The sequence below is a fragment of the Spermophilus citellus genome (genome assembly GCF_964194105.1).
Source record: "Spermophilus citellus genome assembly, chromosome: 8".
NCBI classification, from domain to species: domain Eukaryota; kingdom Metazoa; phylum Chordata; class Mammalia; order Rodentia; family Sciuridae; genus Spermophilus; species Spermophilus citellus.
In genome coordinates, this window is record NC_138189.1 from 101,435,073 (window position 1) to 101,460,703 (window position 25,631).

The 25,631-nt window shown below is 37.3% G+C and overlaps 1 protein-coding gene and 1 long non-coding RNA gene across 2 annotated transcripts in view; one reads left to right on the plus strand and one right to left on the minus strand.

The window, feature by feature from the left end:
* TET2 (tet methylcytosine dioxygenase 2) overlaps window positions 1-13,416 on the minus strand; it is a 127,688-nt gene extending 114,272 nt beyond the window's left edge. Inside the window, exon 1 of the mRNA XM_081304460.1 lies at window positions 12,932-13,416. The gene's annotated coding sequence lies outside the window, so the exon portion shown is untranslated. The remainder of the gene's footprint in view (window positions 1-12,931) is intronic.
* Window positions 12,429-25,631, plus strand: part of LOC308654795 — a 28,545-nt gene continuing 15,342 nt past the window's right edge. Inside the window, exon 1 of the long non-coding RNA XR_014023320.1 lies at window positions 12,429-12,668. This is a non-coding gene — a long non-coding RNA (uncharacterized lncRNA). The remainder of the gene's footprint in view (window positions 12,669-25,631) is intronic.

Below are 25,631 nucleotides of genomic sequence, written 5' to 3' on the forward strand. Positions count from 1 at the left end.
AATAAAAAAACCTTTAAAGTCTAACCTATTTGCCATATCTTAATTCAATGTATTAGAAATGTATGGCAATAATTTATAATAAACACTGAGTTATCTCTTTTCAAATCCAGAAGGTTTTTTGCTCATAAACACAGATGAAACACATCCATTCTTAGATCTCATTGTGTTAGTTAAATGAGTCACTCTTTTAGTGATTTCTTCCCAGTGAGAGCAAATTCAGATGGTAAATGTCTGAAACTTAATTTGAGTCTCCTATGTAAAATAATGGATTTGGGCAAATATTCTCTAAATTATTCCAGATCTAATATTCAAGTATACCAAACATTACTTAAATCAAAATAGACTTAGTGCTTGGCTTATCTCTTGGGAAAATGCTTTATTAAAAAAATTAATTTCTGGGACTGGGGAGATAGCTCAGTCAGAAGAGTGCTTAACTCACATGCACAAGGCCTTGGATTCAATCTCCAGCACCAAAGATTTATTTCTCTCAATTATAATTACAAATATAAGTCACATTTCAAAGACTATTTTTTTTCAGTTTTCAGAAAGGTAGTGCAATTAACTAAAAAAAAATTGAATGCCAACAATAGTTCAAACAAGCCAACCCTTCAATTAACAACAAGTTCATCTTTTGATGATCTAACTGAAACTCTTGATTAGGCAAAAAGAGTTCTACTTTCGGGTGATCAATGAGGGCATCTACCGAAAACTATCCTTAGATACAAAAAGAATTCAAAATCTGCTTGTAGTTTAAATGTTCTAACCAGGCTGCATACAATTAATGAAAGACAGCACCAAGCACACACCAGACCTATAGAATTAGTCATTTAAATCCATGATGCTTTTTTTAAAACTCATAACTTTATTTTATTGATAAATATAAATGAAAAACTCTTTAAAAATCAATCTGGGTAAAGAGGAACAACTCCCTAAGTATAGAGACTTCCAGCTTTGTTTGTGTTGTTTTAACCCCAGGTCTCCATGTGGAATTACAAAGGAGGAGGATGGAGGGAGAAATGGAGACGGGATGAAGGGAATTGCAAATGCAGGAGGGGGAGGGGAGAAGAAGGATGCCACTAGGAAAGGGAATGAGTTCTCCGGAGTGTTCTCCAAAGCTAGCGTTGAATTTTAAGTGGGAATCCTGAATTCTCTTACTTTTCAAGGCAGTTCCAAATATTAAGATACACTTCTTCGTTTTGTTTTAGGCGTTGGTGAGGCTGGGTGGCAGACATGCATGCCCACACTTTAAATTTGCGGGCCACTGTAAATCGTCACCAGAACCAGGGCATAATCTGCCCCCAAAAGGCTCCGCATCGCTGGTTCTCATCGCTGGTTGCAGGAGTCGAGAAGATTAACCCTGGATACAGTCACAGACTTCGCTAGGAAAACTATGCACCGGGCAGATCCTGACCTGGACACCTTGATCTCTAGTTCATGACCCCGTCTAAACAAGACCAGGGCTCCCAGACTGTGGATCAAAAGGTGCCGATTCCTCCGCCTAGGGGCACACAAAGCCTAGACTCCCGCGGCTGTTACATAAGAGTCTCCGGAATCCTGGGAGGGTGTTTGTAAATAGCGCTGCCACGCGCACAGAACCCACGTGTCAAATGTTGACGTGACCGCCTGTAATTGGAAGACTACAAAGCATCAAGTTCCACAGGGAAACCTACCTTTTTGACCCTAAAAGCGTATGTGGATGTCAAGGAGTTACCGCTGAAGTGGATTTATTTTTCTTCTTTCCATTTTTTTTTTTCAAACAAAAATTAATGGGGGTGGGGGGTGCTGGGGTTGTGGCTCAGTGGTAGCGCACTCGTCTGGCATGTGTGAGGCACTGGGTTCGATCCTCCGCACCACGTGAAAATAAATAAAATAAAGGTATGGTTAAAAAATGTTTAAAAAATTAATGAGAGGAAGAGTGGGACTGAGATGTGCAAAAAATTTTCCTCCATCTTCTTTTTCTTCTTTAATAGGGACAAGATGTATGTGTGTAATTAAATTGGAAGCAAGTTTTTGCAATCTTGACAATGCATTTCAAATGCATTCTTTACCTCGTCCTGTCCAAGACTTCCTTTTTCCTCTTTTACTTCAACCTGAACTGAAACACGAAGTGAGATGACATAACCATTAGAGGAACACCGTAGGCAAATGGTTTGCAAAGTGACTATTTACACCATATAAAATTACAACATGACCCTTTTATTATTGTTTGGGTGAGGAGAAAAACAATTTAATATTTTGCCTGGCATTCATTCATTCATTCATTTACATTTATTTTTTAGTTTTCAGCCGACACAACATCTTTGCTTGTATGTGGTGCTGAGGATGGAACACGGGCTGCACGCATGCCAGGTGAGCGCGCTACCGCTTGAGCCACATCCCCAGCCCCATACCTGGCTTCTTATTTTATATTGTATCCTCATCAGTATTTATTGTGCCTTACAATTTGTGAACTAGAAACAATCTATTCCTCAAAAGGGCTGAATTCTTACCAATATTAGAGAAAAACAACAATGTCAACAACTGAATTTTTACCTATGAAAAAAAATCCATAATTTTGCAGAATATCAAAGCATGACAAGTTGTAACAAAGAAAAAAAATGAAGCAGAATTGACAGTTTTTACAATTATTTTGACTTCAACCAAATCTCAAGCATGGGTAGTTAAATCATTTTAAAATGCCATGTCCTATATCCCTCATAAAGCAGAAAAAATACTTTGTAAAATTGTTTTAAAATTACATTTAAAAATTAGTTGATACTTATAAGACTTACTATATGAAACAAGAATCACATTTTTAAGAGTAGACAGGTTGTTTCAGAATATTGAAAATTCACTTTCAAAATTGGTAGCCAAATGTCCATTCCAATTTTCACATTCAGTGGTACCATATGATTGAATGACACGCATTAGTAAAGTAAGCCATTAGCAAAATGTCTGTTGACTTTTGTTTTCTGCCACTGCTTTTCCACAAACTATCACATAATAGAAAATTCTAAAATTAAAATATAACCTTGTTTTAATTTCAACTTAAAGGTGATATAACTTCACAGGACAAAAAAATAACAATTCACATGACTAGACTGGAATAAAAATAAATAAAACTCAGAATATAAATTTTAAAATCTGTTCTTTCTTGCTAAGATGTACCTGCTTCATTTTTACTGAAATGATTTATGTGGCACACAGTTTTAAGTTGGAGGATTTGTTCTTCTGGTATTTTTGCTTTCATCAATTATGTTTGGTACATTAAAATAGGAATGCAAGTGAATTAACATTTTAATAATTTAATTTGCTTTGCAAGATGCTCGCTCTAATATTACAAACTATCAGCCACTTGATTTGCTGATATGGTTTCTTGTTCTGTTACAATGTATGTAGTAAAACAAACAAAAAGCTAATAATCATCTGTACTAATTAGAGGGTGGTTAAAAGTGGTCCTTTTAATGCAAAAATCATGAAAGGTTATAAAAGACCTAAGAGAACTTTATAGCCAACGGCAAATATGAAAATTCTATAACTTCAAAGTGAGGGACTTCAAACAAAAGTAGAAAATGCTGAAAGAACAAATAGATTTTAAAAATAAATTAATAGGAACAAGAAAGTATGCTAAGTATGGAATCTAGGCGTGGTATTATTGCAATATTTTTAGATTCTGGTGCTTTACTTTAGAAGTAGCACCACTAATAATTAAGGGTTTTTTAATGGGTAATTTTGTTTTTAAGTGTAGACAAGGAAGAAAATAGGAGGAATAACTCAAGATATTTCATGTCTGGCTTCCATTATCATTACTTAAGCAGTTTTTCTTTTATTTCCCGAGACAAAAACAGAAGACAATACTGTAATAAAAACCCATTTAAGAGTTGGGTTAATAGTTCCCATTAAAGTGTAATCTGACATAGAAACTAGATTTAATACTGTCAAAAAAATAAGTGATTTGATAAGGCAATTTTGAGCAGCGGTTAATGAGGAATGACAATCCTAATTAAAATTGGAATTACTTTGTGGCACCCATGGAACAAATGTGAGAAATCTCAAAATAGTAAAAGAAGAAAATTTGAAAAAAATCATAATTATGTATGGTATATCTTAATGTCAGATTGCCTGGCTATGTCCAAGCCTGACCATAGGTAACTCTCTCTGAAGACAGTAGTAGCTCATCAACAGTAAAAACAATGATCTAATTTTTCATTTGAATATACAGTATCTTCCATAGACATTATTTATTTAAAAAGCATTTTAAAAATCAACAAATCTAAATACTAATTTGCTTGGAAAATTTTATAATTATTAAAAGTACATTAAAAGGTAAAGATGAAGGAGTACACTCAAACTTGCTTTGAGAATTACAAAATTACTGCTAAAAAAAATCAGTTGTCAGCTAAGGTGATTCAAAAAGTATTTACAGAAACAAAAGGGGGTAAAGTAAGGTATTCATTTCTCTGGGTAGAACCTATTATTTTTCATAAAAATCACTGTACCAACTTCTTGACTGGTAAATATTCTAAGAGGTGTCTAACTTCTGCTTGTCACAAATACACAGAAAACCTGAAAGTAGAAGTTACGATCACACTCTTAAAAAGCAGAATTCTGTGTTACCTCCATAGTCATTTCCTTGAAAGAGTGATTGTAGCAGTTTTATGAAGCCAAAATAATTCCTTTTTGAGTATAATAACATGTATACCTTAAATATGTCTCTGAAACGCAAAGCTTGGTGGTTCCAGATCAGTGAATTTTCCCTACTCCAATTATCAGTCATGGTCCCAAGGTATGGGACCAAGTTGGCAGCAATGCACTATTCTCATCAGAATAAAACTGGAGAGAAGCACTGCAAAAGAATGTCTGGTATTTGAAATTATGTAAGGTTAGAAATTAAAATACAACCAACCCCAAGTAATTAACCCTCTGTATCTAAAACTACAAGTCCTCCCAGCAACTCAGCAGGCTGAGGCAAGAGATTCACAACTTCCAGGTCAGCCTCAACAACTTTGTAAGGCTCTAAGCAACTTAGTAAAATCCTGCCCCTAAAATAAAAAATAAATAGGGCTGGCAATGCAGCTCAGTGGTAAAGCATCCCTGGGTTCAATCCCCGGTACTCCCCACATGCACACACACAAAATTCCAAGTCCTAATTTTATGGGGCTAGCCCTAAAAGTGTGCACTTATTTTACCATGAACAAATCTGTAAACATCCTGCTGGTGTCTTTCACTACTGGCCATGTGTAACAAAACATCATCATTCTGACTCAATTTCCCACTCTGCCCTGGCACCATAAACACTGCTGCAATTTCCTCCTCAACCTTATTTTACGGTTACAACATGACATGACGTTAGTACACAGAAATAGAATTACTTGCTTAAACCCTATGAAATACTGTCATTTTAACTTCAAAATGTGAAAGATGACAAGAAGTTGAGATGCATGCACACGTTAGCAAAATTAAAATTTGAAACCTACTCTATGTCCTCCCGTGCTCTTCTGTTTTCATTCAGAAGACATTTAATTACCTGAACAAAAAAAATTCACTTTTTTGATATTTAACATTTCATTTAACTAGACAAAAAAATTATCTAGTTATTTATGTTACTGAAATATGCAATCTAGAGATTTCTCCTTATTCCTAGATTACACTACATATTGGACAACAGTTTAAATAAGGATGGTAATTTCTACAGACATTCCTTTTAACACTTGGGTTACATATCCTGGACTAACCGAAAAATGATGAGGTGACTGAATATAATTGAGAAAACTTCCTACTTCAGACAGTAAGCCCTGTTCATCAACTCACCTGCTCTATTGCTTATCCATGCAATCAACCTATATTAAGTGCTCAAGCCTTTTTTTTTAATTAAACACAATGGTGAACTTTTGTACAAAAGTATACTTCTCATTTATGAGAGAAAGGCAATTTAACTACACAAAACTCTCTGGTACCATATTCCTAGAAAGAGATGCCTGGACCCATTCTATTAAAATATTATCAACAATTCTTGTACATTATACATATTTGGCTTTCAGAAAGTATCTCAACTCAATTGTTCATGTTTAAGTAATAGTTTTACAGAGCTATAATTCACATAAAGCAAAATTTATCCTTTTAAAAGTATACAATTCAGTGTTTTTTTCTGTATATTCATAGAGTTGTACAACCATTACTATCTAATTATAAAACATTTCATCACTCCCCAAAGGAACCCCATATCTATTAACAACCATTCTCCCGTTACCAGTCCCCAGGAATAATCTATTTTCAATCTCTTAAGAATTGTCTATTTTGGACATGACATATAAATAGAACCAAACCATATGTGGCCTTTTGTAACTTCTTTTAAAGTTCAGCTGACATAGCATCAGTAATTCACTCCTTTTCATTGTTAAATAATATTTCACTATATGGATATACCACAGATTGTTCATCTATTCATGAATTGATTGTTTTGTTTTGTTTTTTGGCAATAGTGGAAATTGCACCCAGGTGTTCTCTACCACTGAGCCATATCCCCAGCCCTTTTTATTTTTATTGTTTATTTTGAGACAGTCTCATTAAGTTGCTGAGGCTGGCCTCAATCTCCTGGTTCACTGGCATTACAGGCATACACCACCACATCCAGTTACACTTTTTGATAATTGTTAATCACACTACTATGGATATTTGGGTACAAGTTTTTGCATGGGCCACTGATGGATTTTAAGTCTCCATGACTTTCCCTATATAGCCTACATTATAGTTAAAATGTTATTACTGATAACAAGGCAGTATAGCATACTCATTAAAAGACCTGGCTTTAGAGACAAACTTCCTAAATTCAAATCCTGACTAAACCGCACATTTGATTGCATGAAGACAAGCCATTAAACTCATCGTGATTTAGTTTCCTCATCCTTAAAGAAACACTAATATTACCTATATAGAGAGTCACAAGAATTAAATGGCATCAACTTAGTGTCACAAAACATCAGAATAACTGATAAGCCATACTATGCAATAAAGAAAAAAAACTTAAAAACACAGTCTGATACACATTTTGATACACAAGAATAACACAATCATATGATTGATGAAATAGAATTATGCTAAACTTATGTTTTCAGAGGGGAAAAGGCTTAAAATATATGATCGTATAATAAAATGGTACAGAATACACTAATAAATGAGTACAAACTGAACTGAGAAAATCTTTGTAAGATTGGTAGTCGAGGCTTAGGTATGTAGCTCAGTGGTAGTGTGCTTGGATAGCAGTACAAGGATCTAGCCCTGGCAATGCAGGGGGGGAAGACTGGTACACTGTATCAATATCAGTTTCCTGGTTGTAATATGTTACCACTGGGAGACACTGGGCAATGTTCATGGAATCTCTCTACATTATTTTATATAACTGCATATGAATCTATAACTATCTCAATAAAATTCAATTGAAATATCTGATTCCAGTTTAAGTTTATTAAAAAACATTAAATTGGCTGTATGAAGTGGTACCTGCCTATAATCTCAGTGACTTGGGAGGCTGAGGCAGGAAGATCACAAGTTGGAGATCAGCCTCAGCAATTTAGTGAGGTCCTAAGCAACTTAGTGAGACCCTATTTCAAAATAAAAAAGGGCAGGAGATGTGGCTCAGTGGTTTAGCAGCCCAGGTTCAATCCCTTCTCTAGTAAAAAAAATATATATATATATATATTATATTAAGGAAAATATACCATCACTACCTACTATCATCACCACTAACAAGACCTCATATTATTTTTCTATTCTGCTTTGAGAATAGATTACATATTTTTCACTAGGTTCTACTAGGGAATATAAAAATATACAAACCAGTAACTGTTTTCAACAGACAGAAAGAAATCTAATTTAAAAGGAACATCTGCAGTACTTTAATGAAGCAAACAATTTGTTTTATGTCCTAAACTGTCCTTCATAAATACTTTGCCCTAGTTCACTCATCTCTTATTTTAATTCTCAGATTACTCAGACTGATTTCAAGTCAGTTTTGAGTAATTACCTGCAATGAGTATAAAACACTGGGATCCAAATTCTGAAACCTGCAGATTGGTTGCTATTGTAATTAAATTTGTTTTTCCATGAAATATTTAAAATTTACTTACTATTTCTACTTCCTTCAGCATGATATACTTAACTCCATTTAAAGAAACATGAAGAAAATATAAATCAAAGCTGAAAAAATCCACTATCAGTTTTATCAATTCATCAAATTTTATTGAGAAAAGATTCCCCTATATCAAGAATTCTTTGCAATGTACAACAGAATCAGAATAATGCTGGAAAAAATCAACTATGTACACATCTTTTTTGCTTGTGGTCACTATGATTCATGTGCTCTCACTTCATCTTCTCCCCCTGGAACCCTTCTATTCAGCCCTTCTATTCACCAACCAACAGACTTACTGTATAACCTCATTCAATAATGTCACAGTACTCACTGAGTTTTGGCAGTGAGCTGAAATAGAAATTGGAGCCCTAGACCAAGTAAATGCTGTGTATTTGGCTAAATCACTTGTGGTTGTGTTCTTCAGCACAGTTTCCAAGATAACCACCAGCTCCACTTGGCAACTAGACTCTCCCACAGTTAAGACTCCAATTGTAAATTTGGCTTGGGAGATATTTTCCTGCTGCTGTCTTCAGTGCCAATGCTATCCCTAAGAACTACTATGCAGCCAGGCATGGTATCACACAGGAGGATCTCAAGTTCTAGGCTAGCTAGCCTCAACAACTTCACAAAACTGTCTCCAAAAATAAAATGGGCTAGGGATGTAGCTCAGTGGCAAATCACCCCTGGGTTCAATATTATTACTTGCTCTCAGCCCTCAAAGGAACTACTTTGCAATGGTACCAAAATTACTAAGAAAGTGTTATTTTGATGAAACAATACTGCAGCTGGTCCAAAGTTTTTGCATGTCCCTATGTTAGGAAACATAGATATCATAACAGTTTACCTGGTTATTTACAAAACCAAGATTCCCTTCAGCAATTTGAGATAGCTGGGAAAGATTATAAATTCTATTAAAACAAAACCAGTAGAATTTGTATTAGCAACAAATACAGCATAAAAACAAGTACGGCAAATCTAATATTTTCTAAATATCAGACATTCTAAAATATTCACATTCTAGCCGGACATGGTGGCACATGCCTGTAATCCCATCTACTGGGGAAGCTGAGACAGGAGAATCATGAGTTCAAAGTTAGCATCAGCAAAAGCGAGGCACTAAGCAACTCAGTAAGACCTTATTTCCAAATAAAATATAAAATAGGGCTAGGGATGTTGCTCAGTGGATGAGTGCCCCTGAGTTCAATCCCCAGTACATGTGTGTGTGTACACATACATATTAATTTTTTCATTCTACAATGTCATACATCCACAACTTTCAAAGACGCTTTCTTTCAAGGTATTTTTTTTCATTTTTTTCTTTATACTACTAGATATTGAACCCAGAAATCTACCACTAAGCTACATCCCTGTCCCCTTTTATTTTTAATTTTGAGCCAGGGCTTCACTAACTTGCTAAAGCTGGCTTGGAACTTGCTAACCTCCTGCCTTAGTCTACTGAGGCACTAAAATTACAGGTGTGTGCCAACACCCTGGGCTATTTCAAGGTAATTTGATAAGAATTTACTAACTTGGACTAGCGCAGGATGGAAAACAGAGTTTCTGCTAGGTGTGTCTGGAATCATAAGAAGGACTTCTTAATAAAGTCAGCAAATAAGGAAATACATTTCAATAGTTGACACTTGGCTTACAATACTGTGTGTGGGTGGAGTCCTGGAGGAATTGCCAGAGAAATTCTAACTTCAACAAGTGAAACCAAAACAGAGTCCAGTTTTTGTCACCTAATACAAATCTAATGCCCAATAAGGAGTTTGGAGGTGTGTCATAACAAGTCCAGCAGGTGCACTTCACTTGTTCTGGAAGTAATGTTGACCTGTTGATACCTAAGACCATATGCCACTGCATCAAAACCATATCAAACCCTCTGGTTCCTGGCATAGACCAAAATAATAGCAGATCTAATGAAAACCTTAAAAAGAGATTAGTGGGCGGGGGATACAGATCAGTTGGTAGAGTGCTTGCCTCATATGCACAAAGCTCTAGGTTCAATCCCCACCACCACCAGAGAGAGAGAGAGAGAGAGTGAGAGAGAGAGAGAGAGACAAAGAGATAGAAAGAGATAGAGATAGATATTAGCAAATATATGAATTTAAAGAAAGTAACTTCCTTCATTCCAAATTAATTTCACATTAATGATTAGTTTAATAAGAAAATAAGTAAAACAATACTGTAATTTTATCTTGTTATTGTCATTATCTCTCCTAAATTTAACTAACCAAGAATGATCTATGGAATTTTTTAAGCACGCAAGTGGTATCACGTATGATAAATGAAGAACTGAGGTTATGTCTTTTATTGTAAATTATTTGAAATTGTTACTTTTATTCAGATTGGGAAATAATATACATAGCTCCTCCACATACTCATTGAAACCCCTTCAGTAATATTACCAGCAACTATTTTCAGTATAAAAGTAGGATGTATAAAGTAACAAGAGACTAAGTTTAATAATAGTAAAGAACTGCAACTGTCACATTCAAAATTATTAATTAATGAGAGTATTCTAATTTATTGATTTGAGTGGGAAATACTCTATTATGTGTTAAAAAGCTTGAAAACTGTAAGTATCAAAATATTTAAAAAGTTGTTCACAAAAAGTAGTTAGATACTAGTCTGTTAGCAAAACAAATTATTTCTTTTTAATTCTGAATTGCTGAAATAATTAACCATAGTTTTCTCAACAAACAGTAAACATTTAAGCTAAAATTCCTCAGTGTTTTCTTTATTGACTTAGGGCAAATAAGAACTAACCAATGAACCGCTTCTACGCCACAGAGATGAGTAATGCTTCTCCCTTGTAATCATATGAAACAACCTCTAGTATGAATGATTAAAGCAAACTTAGCCACTTTTTAAAGATCTGAATAGAAACAGTTACGAACTGAACTACTAAGCATAAGTAGTTTTGGAAATCTGATCTACACAGCAATGTCCATTATTATGCTTTTCCTTCTATCCACTAAATGTCAATTTAATAGATGCCTCCTGAACTTAAGTTTAGCTCTGCAATGCTTCATTAATGCTTCTCTGCTTAATAACATTTTTTAAAAAATCAATATTTTGTTGAAATTTATATTCTATTCCAAATCTATTGTGAAACACACATGCAAACATGTAAAAGAATACAACTCCCCTTTAGTATTTCAACTTTCCATTAAAATGCAAATGTAATGATTTCATTAGCCAGGCAACAATACCCACAGTCTTAAACAAAACCAAACCACATCAATATCTTTTTCTCCTAACATACAACATTATTCCTACATTGGATCATTTGTTAATGACTATTTTTGGATTTGGACTTTGACAGTATAACCCCTAACTGGAGAGGGAAAAGTACAATGTATGATTTGAGATTTAAATTCATGTATGTATTCTATTCCCTAGATAGGCAAACACAGAAACATCTCACTAAAATTTAAACAATCAATTTGAATATAACCCTTGCTTCAAATTCTAAACACTAGATGAGGGAGGGAAATCACCTAATGCATTAAAAGTATATCATCATGTCAATAACCAGCAAATAACACGTATTTCTTATTCGACCTTCCCAGGAGTCTATTCAGGCCACACTTTGTCATAGGTAGAAAACTCTCTCCTTAGAAACCCCGTTAGCTTCATAACATTGGGCAAGCAGTCCCAGAGAAAAGACTCAGCAAGATGTGAGTGAGGAGTGTGTGTGGAGAGAGGAGAGAGAAGAGAGGGAAGAGGAGAGAGGGGAGAGGGGAGAGAGAGGGACATCCAGACCACATAGAGAAAGGCAGAAAGATAAAGACCAAAGAAAAGAGAGAAGCCAAGAGAGAAAAATTGGATGGGACTGTTACAAATCTGCTCTCCACTCCTCTGCTGGGATTGGGTTTCATTTCTTTAGGCGCCCCTGACCTTGCAGTCTACCAACTCTCAACGCTTCGCCCCCCGCCCGCCCCCCTCCCCGGGCCTGCGCCTGCCTTTGTGTCTGCCTGTCACTTACCAGGGAACCGAACGAAGCTGATTCGGGAGAAGCACAAAGCCAGGACACAGATTTGCCCACAAATTCTCTCACACACATTTCCCAGACTGGAAGGCGCTGCCCACGCAGAGCTTCTGGACCTTGAGAAAAGTGGGTTCTGGTCTGGTTTGGGGAACCAGAGAAACTATTCTTTCCTCTTTGACTCAGCGCCACTAACAAAACGCGCGGACTTAAGAAAAAAACAAAACTCCACTCAGTGTATTCCAATTCCACTCCCGGTGACATTCGCTTAGTGCACTTCCCAGGAGGGGGACGAGGGGGTAGGAAGCAGCAGACACAAACCAAAGACCCAGACCCAAACCCTATAGCAGATAAAAGGGTCCAAACACACCCCGTCCGTGTTTCTCCCCAGGGTGGTTTAGGATAAACCAGAGACTCCTTTGACTTCCCCGAAAGAAATCGGGGAAGAGGATTAAAGGGAAAAGTAGTGCCCCCCAAAGCTGAACTATTTTAAAAAGGAAAGCAAAGAAAGAAAAATCACTTTCCTGAGGATAAAAGGCCGGGAAACCGGCTGGTCGGTGTATAAAGGTAAGTTTTCTGGAGAAGGAGGGATCCAGCATGAGTAGGAGAGAGAAGAGACACAGGACTACAGGTTTAAAGGGGTGGGGGGGAATTAAAACTATATTTGTCAGCCATGTTGAAGAAGCTCCAGTAATTTGTGAAGCTTCCCTCTTCCCTCTTGGTATTTGTGGGTGACACTACCAGGTTTGCTCCCCAGTCCCTGGAAGCCCAAGAGAAAGCGAGGGAGAGAGGAAAGGGAGAGTTTCGCGGCAAAAGAGAAGCGCTCTGACCTCGTTCTCGTCCCTCAGCCTTGCAGCAATCCAGCAGTTGCAGTCAGGTCTCCTTTCTAACAAATCCTAAAGGGCAGCCATCTTGCTTCCTTCTGCTTCTCTACGAAAGCAGCCTAGCCTCCGCATCAATATTCATAAGGCAGTTTGACGTCTGTTCTCATCACTCGGCGGGGCCGGCGTCTCGGGGCGGCCGCGCCGAGGGGGCGGACGTGACTGGCATGCGAGCCGGGCCTGGGCGCGCGGCGCTGGCGAGGAGGCGGCGGTGGCCGCCAGAGCTCTCGCCGCTGCAGCCGCTGCCTCCGGCTCTCCTCCGCACGAGCCTCCTCCTCCTCCTCTCCTCCTCCTCCGGTGCCCCGCTCTCCTCCTCCGCCCGGATCTCCACCAGCTCCGCCTCGGCCTCTGCCGCCGCCCTGGAGCCCTCAGCTCCAGCTCCCAGGGAGTCAGTCCCCGCCCAAGGCGTCCCGCAGAAAAGCTCGGGAGCTATACAATGGGGGTGCGCAGCCCAGGCCAGAGCTGCCTTCACTCGGTGCTGGAAGAAGGGGGGAGCCGTGCGCCCGGAGGAGCAAGGGGTGGGGGCGGGGAGGAGGGGACCAGGGCAGAGTGCAGGGGAGGGTCCAGCCCCCGGGGGACCCAAAACCCTAGGCTAGGCCTCCACCTGGGTCTTCTGCCCTAGTAGACTCCCTACCCTGCTCTCCACTCTTGGCACAGTGTCTACTCCCAGGAGAAGGCTCAGGGAGGACTCAAGGGAGAGGTGGCCACAGCGCATGGACGTGCATGTAAGATCGCAAATTTCCTGAAACTTTGTTGGTCCCGCGCTCCACCACCCCATTAGAAGTATCCGCGCCCACGCCCCCACACGCACCCCTTAGGTCCTGCTCCTCACCTCCTTGCAGGTATCCCAGTGCACATCCTTTACGGACCCCTTCCTCCACCACACCCACTGGCACCTTTCTCACACACACCCTGGTGCCATCTACCTTCTCCTCCCAAGCCTTTTAGGTTCACGGTGACATCCTCCCTTCCTTGTCGCCTTAATCTTGCTCAGCAGAAGCACTCCTCATTTTCACCAAGGGCATGCCCTTAGTGCTTTAGGGGCCTGTATTTTTAAAGACTTGACAAATTAGGAAATTGACCGAGTCCTGTTCCTCCCCGCCCCGGCCCACCTTCTGTTTACTTTCGCCACGTGGGCTACGAAGGGGAGGGAGTCTCAGGGATCCAAGCTGAGTTTCTCACCGGTAACCCTCTACTTCTCGCTAGTAAGAAATAACCGTGCACTTTCAGATGCTACAGTTGCCTCCGTTAAGTTCTTCTATTTTGAGGAAATTTCCACTTGTACAATTAATGAAGAAACTGTTCCATAAACACTTAAATTCCGAATGACCAACGTTCGATTTCCCCTGACATTTGGTACTCTGTAAGAACGCCCTTCCACTGACAGTTTTTCTTTTCTATCGCTGAGTAGTTTTACTTCTCATTTTAATGCTCTTTTTCTAACCATTAACTTTTTTTTTTTTTTGAAGACTAGATAAAGAACAAAGCTTACATGATTCATATCAGATAGAAGTTTTTGGAAAATGTCCTTTCAAGTAGTTTTCATATTTGTGACATTTACATTTTAAATAGGTAATTTGAATACATCTTTTAGGTGATCATTTGTAATTACAGTAACCTTAAATCAGCACTAATTCCATTGTGTGTAGCACTCTTGTTTTTTGTTTGTTTGGTTTGGTTTGGTTTTTTGGTCTGTAACCTAATTCTAAGACCACCCCACCACACTCCCACTCCTATCTGGGGATGGAACCCAGGGCCTAACATATTCTAATAGGCAAAGTTTCTACCAATGAGCTACAGACACAGACACAGTAATTTCTTCAGAAGGGAGGCCTTTATCCATGTTGTAGTATGCGCCTGTAGTACCAGCTACTCTCAAGGTTGAAATAGGTGGGTGGCTTGAGGTCAGGGGTTCTGGACTAGCCTAGGCAACAAAGCAGGATATCCAACCTCAGGCATACAAAATCTATGCTGCATCTTGAAAGAAAGAAAGAAGGGAAGGAAAGGGTGGGGCGGGGAGCAGGGCCTTACCCCAATTTTTATGAAATCAGTATATTTCCTCCTTGTAAAGTATTTTAAAAGGGGCTGGGCGCGGTGGCGAATGCCTGTAATCCCAGTGCCTCAGAAGGCTGAGACATGAGAATGGCAAGTTCAAAGCCAGATTCAGCAAAAGTGAAGCACTAAGCAACTCAGTGAGACCCTGTCCATAAATTATCTTTAAATACAAAATAGGGCTGGGATGTGGCTCAGTGGTTGAGTGCCCCTGAGTTCAATACCCAATACCAAAAAAAAAAAAAAAAGTATTTAAAAAGGGAACTCTTTCTCCATGTCACATTGTTACTAAGAATTCTTAAAGTGTGTCCTAATGAAACACTGTGTAGTACTTTTTGAAACAATTCAATTGCTGCTTTTGCTAGGCTAAGATTTTTTTTAAAGTGTTCATACTAATTTAAATTTTCAACTGTTAACTAACGTGTCATTGAGGTCTTGACAATTGTTCATGCACTTTAAATCCTAAAATATTTGAAGGTTTTCTTGTAATTTGTATTTTCAAGTCCAGGAAGAACAGTTTCCCAAGACCAAGACATAGGTAGTGCACAGTATTGCAGAAATGTTGAAGGCATGGACTTTGGAGTTGGACAGACTGAGTGAATACTGTCTCCATTTCTTGCCCACTGTGTGACTTTGACCCTGCTACTTAACTCTGTGCCAGTTTCTTCATCCATTTAACAAGTTTGCAAAACATGGGTAGTTGTGAGGACTAAGATACCAGGTAAGTGCTCAGGTAGATGTTAACTATTACCAGTAGCAAACCATGTGCATCCAGGTGTTTTCTTGACGGACTATAGGAATATATAAGTAATTATGCCTTTTTTTTTTCCTTTTTTTTTTTTTTTGGTACCAGGGATTGAACTCAAGGGCACTAAACCTCTAAGCCACACCCTCAGCCCTATTTTGTATTTTATTTAGAGACAATTTAGAAACAGGGTCTCACTGAGTTGCTTAGTGTCTCGCTTTTGCTGAGACTGGCTTTGCACTCGCCATCCTCATGTCCCAGCCTCCTGAACCACTGAGATTATGCACCCAGCTATGCCTGTGCTTAATATGTTTAGTAAAGTATGAAAAATATATACATGTATTTGATATAAGTATCTTATGTTCCTTTATTTGTATTATAATTAGGAAAAGAATAATTGAGGTCATCTCATTCCCCCCCCCCCCCCCCGCTGCTTTTTACAGTTGAAGGGATTGAATCTAGGAGTGTTTTTCTACTGAACTCCATTCCCAACCCTTTTTATTTTTCATTTGGAGACAGGATCTCACTAAGTTGTCTACCTTGCAATCCTCCTGCCTTAGATTCCCGAGTTGCTAGGATTACAAGCATATGCCACCATTCCCAGCTTCATTTTATCTTTTAAAAATCTCTATTTGGCTGGACACATTGGTGCAGTCCTGTAATCTCGGCAATTTGGGAGGCTGAGGCAGGAGATTTGCAAGTTTGAGTCTAGCCTGGGCAATATAGTGAGATCTTGTCTCAAAATAAAATTAAAATAGTAGCTGAGGATGCAACCTAGTAGTAAAGCACCCCAGGACTCACTCCCTAGTAACATAAAAATAATAAAATAAAATATCCGTTGAAACAGGTGGTTTTTGTCTATCTGGAGTCATATTTGGCTGGCAGTTGGTTTTGTAAGAGGCTCTGAACATTTTCTTGCCAACTTCTTTCTCTGAAACCCCACCCTACCCTTAACCACCATGTCTTTTATTAATTTAAAAGGAAGTAGATTACTCCTGTTGGACAGTAGGGCTTCAACAGCAAAAGTAAAATTTTGAAGATCTTTACATTAAAATATTTGCCATGTTTTGTTAATTAAAAACAACAACAAAAGAACTTATTTCTTAGTTGCTGTTTCCAGGAAAGAAGGGATATAGTGTGAATAATCAGTTTTTTACTGGACATTAATGCACATTTGTAGGAGTAATTCAGAGCCAGCTTTTAACAATTATATGCGTACTTGAGATTCCTTCTCCTTTAGGTGTGAATAATGTATTTTTAAAACATATTTACAGTCAATTGTCGAATTCTTTGCCATTTTTTTCTTAACCTAGAAATAGCAACACTGTTTCCACACAGAGAAATTCTTGCTTCCTTTACAGAGAAAAAAGACTAATAGAACAAACTCCATGACGTACTATTCTGTGTAAGAAAACTGACTTGATTGGCCTGGGCACCTGCTGTCTAATTCAGTTGCTCAGTCACCAAGCCTCTTAGGATAGAAGCAACTTGTTGTCTGTTGCTGTCCATTAAAGAGCAGACAGCAGCAGTTTGCTTTGCAATGCCCCCTCCCTTTTTTTTTTTTTTTTTTGCATTGTAACAACAACAACAACAACAACAAAAACCAGGTACATTCTTAATTTCCTCCCACTTGCAGAATAGGAAATTTTCTTTAAGGACTTGGTTTTCTTTTTAAAAGAAAAAAAAAAGAGAAAAGCAATATTGCGATACATAGTGCTTTGAAAAAAAATATGGTGGTTTAACAGAAACATTCAATTATGGCCTGTTGTTTTTCATCTCTAAAAACATATTTCTGAAGTAAAACAGGATAAAGATTCTTTGCATGGTTAAAAGGCAATTGACCTTCAAAAAGTATTGCATTTGTTGCTGTGAAGGGGCTTTCTTGATTCTTTAGTTTGGTGACATTACTGCACAACATACTGAGGTATGCATTTAACATAGAATGCTAATTTAAAGAAAGCTTCAATAGATGAAACATATGTAACTCTAACTTATTCGTATAAATTATTATTATTATTAATAAAAAGTATTGTTGCCTAAAGTCAGGTATCATAATATCATGAGAGCCTTGATAGTATCTCTTTTCTTAATATGATTTCTACTTGCTTTTTTCTGGATCTGATTTGATCTAGCTAATTTATCCTTATATAATTCAGAGAGTTTAAAAGAACACATATAAATTGTACAATCCTATCCTCAAATCAGGAGCTATCCAGTGTGTGCAGCATTTTTTGTTTGTTTGTTTTTGTTTCTGTTACATGGGGATTGAACCCAAGGGCACTTGACAAGTTTCCAGCCCTACATATTTATTTTAAATTTTGAAAGAGGGTCTCCTAAGTTGTTTAGAGCCTGACTGAATTTCTGAGGCTGGCTTTTAACTTTCAATCCTCCTGCCTCAGCCTCCCAAGTCTCTGGGATCACACATGTGCACACTGTGCCCAGCATGTGTACCAATTTAGTGAGGACGAAGAATGAAACTCAAGTCTAATCTTGTTAAGATATTGCCAAGAGCACTGTAAAAAGACAGTTAAGATCATTATTGGGACGAATATCATGAGAATTCCTCCAAAAGTATTACAACTATGTTGTTAATGTTGATCTTAAATTTGGGGAACATCTTTTCTCTTCAGATTTTGATTTAGCAATTCAGTAACTACTCTTTTTATTCTAATCCAAATTTGCTAACTCACTTATAATATCTCACTTTGAGTATAAATTTTCAATGATGAACTTCAATAGTAAATAAATTTTTGCTATTACTAATTACTTTAGTGCCATTTATATCTACATAGGACTTCATAGATTTTAAAGCATTTATGTACACCATTATGAATATTCAAAACCTTATGCCATATTCAAAATGATAATTAATTTTTTTTAACTTTCTGTTGTAGTTGGACACAGTATCTTTAATTAATTTGTTAATTTTTATGTGGTGCTGGGCTCATGCCCAGGGCCTCGCCTGTGCTAGACGAGTGCTCCATCACTGAGCCACAACCCCAGCCCCTATAATTTCTGTAAGTATGAAAAGTGAGATTAAGTGACTCATTCAAGTTTATAAAGCCTGTAAACAAAGGTGCACATCTCAAATATCAGACTTAAAAAAAAGCTAACCTTATATTTTTTTCCTATTCATCTCTAAGTTTTTCTCATGATTATTAATACTGAATGATACATGAGTATTCTCTTCAAAACTCACAATAATTTTCTATTTTCAAAAAATATAAGTATATGGCAAGGTGCAGTGGTGCCCACCTGTAGTTCCAGTGAGTCAGGAGGTTAAGGCAAGAAAATCACAAGTGAGAGTCTAGTCCAGGTAACTTCATGCAACCCTACCTCAAATTTTTTAAAGAAAATTGAGGGGTAGGGTTGTAGGTCAGTAGTAGAATGGCCCTAGGTTCAATCACCAGCTCCAAAAAACAAAACAAAAAAAATAGCAAATAAATAAATAAATAAATGCTCTCAGCATCTACATTTATTTTTTCTTAACACTTCAGAGTTATTTGTTAAATACTGACTATGCACCAAACATTTGAGACATTTGTTTTATATTTTTTATCTCTTTTAATTTAATGTTTGTTGCAACTGAGTGAGATAGGTAATATCTCATTGAGAATTTTTTTTTTTTTAGTAACATGAGTGGAATTAATGAGCTGGAACAATTGTCTGACTTTAAAGCTATATTGACTCTAACCTCATTTCATACACATACATACAGCTATATATACATACCTATGTGTGTGTGTGTGTGTGTGTGTGTGTATTGCTATATATTATGTAAACTCTTATATCTAAATCTCTACTTAGTGTGGGTCTTTGGTTTCTAATTTTCTTCTAGGAAGTTGGCCTGCTTGAATCTTTTGGAAGAATGGTAAATTTGTATAATAAACAAATGTGATACCACAGCCCTCCCTCTCAACCACTTTAACATATATATTACCACACTAACAAATCATTTGCAAAGTTCTACTATTTGTTTTTAATATTGGTCTGGCAAAAGTGAATTTCATCCTTCTCTCTTCATTTTAGCAGTTTTTTGATGGGAGTTTGATATAAGATTACTTTATTCCTGCATCTTCTCAATTGCTTTTGTCTTACGTTTGCTCTTCTTTTTTCCTACTTGGTGAGATTCAGCTTTCTGTTCAAGGACCTTTTAATATAATTCTTATCATGTAAGTATAAAAAGTGAGACTGTGGCTTACTCAAGGACATATAGCGTGTAAACAAGACAAGTACTCAGAACTAAGTTTTGTGAATGAAGTTTTGGGTGGTCTTTGTCCAGTTTAGGCCTAGCGATAGTCATCTTGCAGGGGTGAGTACCCACCTGGGTAGTTGTACCATTAACCTTTCCCCGATGATCTCATTCAAACATGCCATAGATGGAATATTTCCTAGGGTAAATCTGGATTGGTTTTCCAATTTGCTTCCTTTATATTATCCTTACAGAACTTGAAATTCTTATGCTTTCTGATAAACAGAGAACATTTCATTTCAGGAACACATAAGACATATAATCTTCTGTGAATGTAGGAAATGCAATGGAAGTGAATTTTATGGTTCTTGCTTCTTTCAGAAACAAGGGATTGAACTTCATTTTGGCCACTGCCACTGAAAAAGCCAGAATTGCTCCTTTGCTCTGCACTTGACTTCCATGAGCACTTAGGGTTCTCTCCGCCAAGTAAGGAAGTTGGCAGGTGGAAAGAGCGCCATCTACTGAAATTGTTAATAGGGCATGGGTCTTTGGGTATAATATAGACAGAATGATATCATACTTAACCTTACAATTGCAAAAAAAGCAAGTCAGAGTTACCTAGGGAGCTTTAAAAAAATGCACAATTAGGTTTCACTTCTTTAACCCCAGCATCCTTTTGGAGATTTTTATGATAAAGGCTGGGATACGGCTTATAACTTGTACCTTATACCTTATAGAAGGTTTGCAAGCAATCAGATGTATAACTGCTAGAAAATCACTGGGATACTTTACTGTGTGAAAATTCAGTAAAAACATTCAGTATTTATGCTTATAATTAATAGCTAATAATATTTAATAGAAAGTGGGCACTGTGGCACAGGTCTGTAATTCCAATTTCTAGAGAGGCTGACGCAGGATTATTGCAAGGGAATATAGCTCAGTGGTTCAGAGCCCCTAGGTTCAATTCCCAATTGCAAAAAAAAAAAAAAAAAGTTTTTTTTTTCATAGACACACAATATAATAATTCACAGATCATCTCATTGCAAAGACCAAATAATGTGTATCTCTCTGTGTATAATGAAGCCCTGACACCTTTGGCAAAAACCCAGCAAGCTATCTGTGACTCTTTTAATTTTTAAGGTGTATTAAATCCTGAATTCTCTTGTAATGATACAAATATAATCTTCAAGGAAGAGATAAGCAACTACTGCTTGCAGAATGATGCATTAACTACAGTGGAGAAGAAAGACTGGGAGCAACATAATTGGGAGAACTGATATCTTAAAACAGTAGAGAGAAAGAAATTTTAGAAGTTACCTGAGTCTAGTTGGTGGATAATATTTGGAGGCTTTTGTTCTTATTTGAAAATTCTGTCAGTTGACTGATGTCAAAATTTTTCTAAAATATTTAAACAATTCCTGTCATCCTGGCAAATAGATAAATTTATTTTTTCTTTTCCACAAATAATGACCATGCAATAGTTTATGAGTATATTATATTGCATCATGAAAAAAAAAACTTTTACAATTCTTACTGGAAAGAATGCCTATAGAGATTAAACTAATTTTAGGCTCTTATGAAATTTCTTAAGAAATTTCCTTTCTTACAGTTATTCTGAATGGAGAAGAGAGAAAGGAAGGAAGGATGGAAGGAAGGAAGGAAGGAGTAGCCATTATTTGATAACCAATTTTCTTTAAATCTTCTGAAGTGTTTTCATAATTTCTAATGATGTGTGCAGAAATACAGTGAGATTATTCAATGCCAAATCAGAGCCTACGGGAGCATGGGAAGCAAAGTAGTTTCCCACAGCTCTATATGCTAACAATTTCTGCTAAATTTGTTTTCTTATTTTATATATCCTAGAGTACAGTATTATTACTATTTGGCAGAAAACCCCCTTGATCTATCAGTAATTAGGCATATCTTTAGATTGAACATGGGTTGTTTGCCAGGCAATTGTCTTTCATTTCACAATGACTTGTATTCCCAAGAGAATAAATTATGTCCAGGCATTAACCACAAACCAGGGGTTCCTGACAGAAAGATTAGATACACAGTAAGATAGAACATAAAAAACAAATCTCAAAGGAGCATTTCATTGAGGGTCCCCAGTCTTCACTCATCTGATCACCTGCTTTAGTTATGCTGGGTAGTGAAATGTAAGGGAGAGAGAGCTATGGGAAAAGGTATATTTTGTATGTGCTGGAGGTTATCAGGTGTGTGCTGATCCTAGTGTGAAGATACCTATCTTAATGAAAGAAACTATACTGAATCCCTTAAATCACAAAATGTCAGTAGGCACTGTCTAATAGAAAGCCAGAACTAGAAGAGTCTCTCTAGATTTAAATTTGGGGGAAGGATAAAGTCATAATTTTGATGAATGAGGACAGCTGTTAAAGATAATGACAGTGTAAACTCAAAAATAGTTATTAAAAATTAGAAAGAAAATATAGAAAAAAACAATGAAAAAGAAAAGTATAATAATTGAAAATGTTAAACTCAGTCTTCTGTAAGTGAATGGCAGGTCCAGGAGTGCAGTCTAAACTTTGCTACTAAGATCCTACAAAAAAAAATTTTTTTCCTCCTCTCAATGTGCTAAGCAAGTATTCTACCATTGGGCTGCACTTCCAGCCCTTCAGTAATCTTTAAAATATGTAAGACTATTATAACCCCCATCTTGTGGGGTTTATTTTTTATTTATTTTTTTTATTGGTTGTTCACAACATTACAAAGCTCTTGACATATATTTCATACATTAGAATCAAGTGGGTTATGAACTCCCATTTTTACCCCAAATACAGATTGCAGAATCACATCGGTTACACATCACATTTTTACATACTGCCATATTAGTGACTGTTGTATTCTGCTACCTTTCCTATCCTCTACTATCCCCCCTCCCCTCCCCTCCCATCTTCTCTCTCTACCCCGTCTACTGTAATTCATTTCCCTCCATGTTTGTTATCCCATTCCCCTCATAACCTCTTATATGCAATTTTGTATAACAATGAGGGTCTCCCTCCATTTCCATGTGATTTCCCTTTTTTTCTCCCTTTCCCTCCCACCTCATGTCTCTGTTTACTGTTAATCTTTTCTTCCTGCTCTTCCTCCCTGTTCTGTTCTTAGTTGCTCTCATTATATCAAAGAAGACATTTGGTATTTGTTTTTTAGGGATTGGCTAGCTTCACTAAGCATAATCTGCTCTAGTGCCATCCATTTCCCTGCAAATTCCGTGATTTTGTCATTTTTTAGTGCTGCGTAATACTCCATGGTGTATAAATGCCACATTTTTTTATCCATTCATCTATTGAAGGGCATCTGGGTTGATTCCACAGTTTAGCAATTGTGAATTGTGCTGCTATGAACATCGATGTGGCAGTATCCCTGTAGTGTGCTCTTTTAAGGTCTTCAGGAAATAGTCCGAGAAGGGCAATAGCTGGGTCAAATGGTGGTTCCATTCCCAGCTTTCCCAGGAATCTCCATACTGCTTTCCAAATTGGCCGCACCCGTTTGCAGCCCCACCAGCAGTGTACAAGAGTACCCTTTTCCCCACATCCTCGCCAGCACTCATTGTTGTTTGACTTCATCATGGCTGCCAATCTTACTGGGGTGAGGTGGTATCTTAGGGTGGTTTTGATTTGCGTTTCCTTGACTGCTAGAGATGGTGAGCATTTTTTCATGTACTTGTTGATTGATTGTATGTCCTCCTCTGTGAAGTGTTTGTTCATGTCCTTGGCCCATTTGTTGATTGGGTTATTTGTTTTCTTTTTGTCTAAATTTTTGAGTTCTTTGTATACTCTGGATATTAGGGCTCTATCTGAAGTGTGAGGAGTAAAAATTTGTTCCCAGGATGCAGGCTCCCTATTTACCTCTCTTATTGTTTCTCTTGCTGAGAAAAAACTTTTCAGTTTAAGAAAGTCCCATTTGTTGATTCTTGTTATTAACTCTTGTGCTATGGGTGTCCTATTAAGGAATTTGGAGCCCGACCCCACAATCTGTAGATCAGATCCAACTTTTTCTTCTATCAGACGGAGAGTCTCTGATTTGATATCTAGCTCCTTGATCCACTTTGAGTTGACTTTTGTGCATGGCAAGAGGAGGGGATTCAGTTTCATTTTGTTGCATATGGATTTCCAGTTTTCCCAACACCATTTGTTGAAGATGCTATCCTTTCTCCATTGCATGTTTTTAGCTCCTTTATCAAATATAAGATAGTTGTAGCTTTGTGGATTAGTCTCTGTGTCCTCTATTCTGTACCATTGGTCCACCCGCCTGTTCTGGTACCAGTACCATGCTGTTTTTATTACTATTGCTCTGTAATATAGTTTGAAATCTGGTATTGCTATACCACCTGATTCACACTTCCTGCTTAGAATTGTTTTTGCTATTCTGGGTCTTTTATTTTTCCATATGAATTTCACGATTGCTTTATCTATTTCTACAAGAAATGCCATTGGGATTTTGATTGGCATTGCATTAAACCTATAGAGAACTTTTGGTAATATCGCCATTTTGATGATGTTAGTTCTGCCTATCCATGAACAAGGTATATTTTTCCATTTAGTAGCATATTGTTCATTTTCCATGTGATGTAGGATTTTTCCTTCCTTCTTTTATCATTGATTTCCAGTTTCATTCCATTATGATCTGATAAAGTGCATGGTATTATCTCCACCCCTTTATATTTACTGTGGGTTGCCCTATGGCATAATATATGGTCTATTTTTGAGAAGGATCCATGTGTTGCTGAGAAAAAAGTATATCCACTTGATGGTGGTTGATATATTCTATATATGTCAGTTAAGTCTAGGTTATTGATTGTGATATTGAGGTCAATAGTTTCTTTATTCAACTTTTGTTTGGAGGATCTGTCCAATGGTGAGAGAGGTGTGTTGAAGTCACCCATGATTATTGTGTTGTGGTCTATTTGATTCTTGAACTTGAGGAGAGTTTGTTTTATGAATGTCGCAGCGCCATTATTTGGTGCATAAATATTGATAATTGTTATGTCTTGTTGGTGAATGGTTCCTTTTAACAGTATATAATGTCCTTCCTTATCCCTTTTGATTAACTTAGTCTTGAAGTCGATTTTATTTGATATGAGAATGGCCACCCCTGCTTGCTTACGAGGACCCTGTGCATGGTATATTTTTTCCCAACCTTTTACCTTGAGCCTGTGTATGTCTTTTCCAATCAGATGTGTCTCCTGGAGGCAGCATATTGTTGGATTTGTTTTTTTAATCCATATTACCAGCCTATGTCACTTTATTGGAGAGTTTAAGCCATTAACGTTTAGAATTACTATTGATATATGGTTTGTACTTCCTGCCATGTTTGATTATTTATCTCTTTTTTTTTTTTCTAATTTAGTTTGTTTCTCCATGATTAGCTTTCCCCCCGTCCTCTGTCTTTACCGAGGCACTTCCCGCTGATGGTTTTGGTTATTGTTTTTCATTTCTTCCTCGTGTAGAGTTTTGCTCAAGACACTTTGCAATGCTGGTTTTCTGGCTACAAATTCTTTTAGCTTTTGTTTATCATGAAAGATTTTTATTTCGTTGTCGTATCTGAAGCTTAATTTTGCTGGATACAGAATTCTTGGTTGGCATCCATTGTCTTTCAGTGTTTGAAATACGTTGTTCCAGGATCTTCTCGCTTTCAGC